Raw genomic sequence first — 3,600 nt, 5'->3', positions numbered from 1 at the left:
GTTCAAACCCACCAGCCCCTCCTCGAAAGCAAGGTTGGGCAATCATACTTCCATAGTGATACTGCCTCGGAAACCCAAGGAAGGGTCGCTGTGAGTCGGGGCCGACTCGACGGCAAATAACAACAACAACATGAATCTGTATCTTTGTTATAATTGTTTTTAGGTGCCACCAACTCAGTCCCAACACACTGTGACTCTATGTACAGGAGAATGAAATACTGCCTAGTGCTGCATCATTCTCACAACAGTTGTTATGTTTGACTCCATTTTCATAGTAGCCACTGTGTCAATCCATCCTGTGAGGGGTCTTCTCTTTTTCACTGTTCCTCTACTTTACCAAGCATGATATCCTTCTCCAGGGACTAGACCTTCCTGATAATGTCCAATGTACATGAGATGAAGTCTTACCATCCTCACTTCTAAGAAGTGTACTTCTTCCAAGGCTTGTTCATTCTTTCAGCAGTCCATGGTATACTCAATATTCTTTGCCAACCCCATGATTCAAATACAGCAATTCCTATTCACTGTCCAACTTTCACATTCATAAGAGGCTATTGAAAATGTCATGGTTGGTCAGGTGCACTTTAGACCTCAAAGTCATCTTTGCATCTTAACACTTTAAAGAGGTCTTTTGCAGTCGATTTGCCGAAAGCAATACATCATTTGATTTTTTGACTGCTGATTCCAGTGATATATTGTGGAACCAAGTAAAATGGAATCCTTGACAACTTCAATATTTTCTTTTTCTTATGATGTTTCTTATTAGGTTCTTCCAAGGATTTTTGTTTCTTTTATGCTGAAGTGAAAGGAGCTCTGGTGGTGCAGTGGTTAAGGCATTTGGCTGCTAAAGGAAAGATCAGTGGTTTAAACTCTCTAGCTGCTCCTTGGAAGAAAGATGAGATAGTCTGCTTCTGTCAAGATTTCACTCTCACTGCCATCAAGTCGATTTGACTCTTAGTGACCCCTCCTTGGGTTTCTGAGATGGTATCTCTATGGAAGTAGATTGCCCAATCTTCCTTCCAAGGCCTGGCTGTTGGGTTTGAACTGCCAGCCTTCTGGTTAGCAGTCAAATGCCTTAGGCACTAACCCTATGCAGCAGTTCTGCTCTGTCCTAGAAGGGTTGCTATGGCAGTGAGTTTTGTTTTTGTTTTTTTATATTGAAGTGTAATCTGTACTTAAGGCTGTAGTCTTTGATCTTCATCAGTAAGTGTTTCAAGTTTTCTTCACTTTCAGCAGGCAAGGTTATGTCACATGCATATTGCAGATTGTTAAAAAGTCTTTCTCCAAACCTGATGTGTTGTATCCATCTTCTTGGATTATCTGCTCAGCATACAGATTTAGTAAGTATGGTGAAAGGGTACAACCCTGACACATCTTCTGATTTTAAACCGTGTAGTATCCTCTTGTTTTGCTTGAACAACTGCTTTGTGGTCTATGTATGGGTTCCTCATGAGCACAATTAAGTGTTCTGGAATTCCGATCCTTTCAATGTTGTCTATGATTCATTATGATCTATACAGTCAAATGCCTTTTCATAGTCAATGAAACACAGGTAAACAGCTTTCTGGTATTCTCTGATTTCAGCCAACACCCATCTGTCATCAATAATGATGTCCCTCAGTCCACATCCTCTTCTGAATCTGACTTAAATTTCTGTCAGTCCCTGGTCAATGAAATTTTGTAACTGTTTTGAACTGTCTTCAACAAAATTTTACTTGCATGTGATATTAATGATATTGTTCTATATTTGTGGATTCTGTTGCATCACTTTTCTTCAGAATGGGCAAACATATGAATTCTTTCCAGTCAGTTGGCCAGGTAACTGTCTTCTAAATTTCTTTGCATAGATGAGTGAGTGCTCCCAACATTGCATCCATTTGTGAAAAAAGACCCATTGGTATTCCATCAATTGATGGAGCCTTGATTTTCACCTATTCCTTCAGTACAACTTGGACTTCTTCCTTCAATACCATAAGTCCTTGAGCCTATGTTACCTTCTGAAATGGTTGAATGTCAACATTTTCTGTGTGGTATAGTGACTCCGTGTTTCTTTCATCTTCTTTTGATACTTCCTGCATTGTTCAATATTTTTCCTATAGAATCCTTAAATATTGGAACTTGAAGCTTGAATTTCGTCTTCATTTATTTCAACTTGAGGAAAGCCTAGTATATTCTTCCCATTTGGTTACCTAACTTCAAATGTTTGCACATTTCATTATAATACTTTATCTTCTTGAGCTGCCCCTTAAAATCTCCTATTCAGCTCTTTTACTTCATAGTTTCTTCTACTTGCTTTAGTTATTCTATGTTCAACAGCAAATTTCAGAATCTCTTCTGACATCCAACTGGGTCTTTTCTTTCTTTCCTGTCTTTTTAATGACCTTTTGCTGTTTTCATATATGCTGTTCTTCATATCATCCCACAACTTATCTGGTCTTTGGTTATTAGTGTTTTTCTATTCTTGACATGGTTTCTAAATTCAGGTAGAGTATACTCAACATCATGCTGGCTCTTATGGACTTGTTTTAACTTTTTTCAGCCTCAACTCTCTGTTGGCTACTGACCTGGTTCTGACTGATAATATTGAGCTTCTCTATCTTCTGTTTCCACAAATGTAGTCTATTTGATTCTTGTGTATTCCATCCAGCAAAGGCCACATGAATAGTCATCATTTATGTTGAAAAAGGTATTTTGAATGAATAGGTCATTGGTCTTGCAATATTCTGTCATACAATTCCTGATGTCATTTCTATCACCAAGTCGATATTTTCCAGCTACCAATCCTTCTTTTGTTTCCAATTTTCACATTCCAGTCACCGGTAATTATCAATAGACCTTGATTTTGTGTTTGAAATTGCATCTTTATTACAATTTCAGATTGTAGGTGTTGGTAAAATCTTCAATTTCTTCATCTTTGGCATTAGTAGTTGGTGCATAAATTTGAATTATAGTCATATTAACTGGTCTTCCTTGTAGGTTTATGGATATTATCTTATCACTGACAGTGTTCTACTTAAGGATAAATATTGAAATGCTCTTTTTCATGATGAATTCCATGCCATTTCTCTTCAATTTATCTTTCTTGGAAGAGTAGACTGTATGATGGTCTAATTCAAAATGACCAATACCAGTCCATTTTGGCTCACAAATGCCTAAGATATCGATCTTTATGTGTTCCAGTTCATGTTAGATGACTTCCAGTTCACCCAGATTCATATCCTGTACATTCTATATTCTGATTATCATGGCTATCTGCAGATCAACAAAAGATGGTCCTGAAAACTTTATTCCCTCCACAGCATTAGTGTTGACTACAGTTTTGTTTTGACTGTCTTTGCTTATCTTAGGACTCATCTTCTGGCACCATATCAAACAGTGTTCTGCTACTATGCAGTAGGTTTTCACTGGACAACTTTTTGAGAAGGAGATCACAAGGTTCTCTTTCCTATTCTTTTTAATCTGGACATTCTGCTGAAGTCTGTCCATCTAGGGTGGTAACTGTTACAATTATTGATACATTATTGTAAATGAAGTAACACTTTATTCATATTTGTTTGGTTTTTACCTAATGTCCTCTTTGTCCTTCAGGATCTTAACCCC

Source organism: Orycteropus afer, unplaced genomic scaffold (genome assembly GCF_000298275.1).
Source record: "Orycteropus afer afer isolate SDZICR_OR568_19922 unplaced genomic scaffold, OryAfe1.0 scaffold01590, whole genome shotgun sequence".
NCBI lineage: Eukaryota > Metazoa > Chordata > Mammalia > Tubulidentata > Orycteropodidae > Orycteropus > Orycteropus afer.
This window is presented reverse-complemented; position numbering follows the sequence as displayed.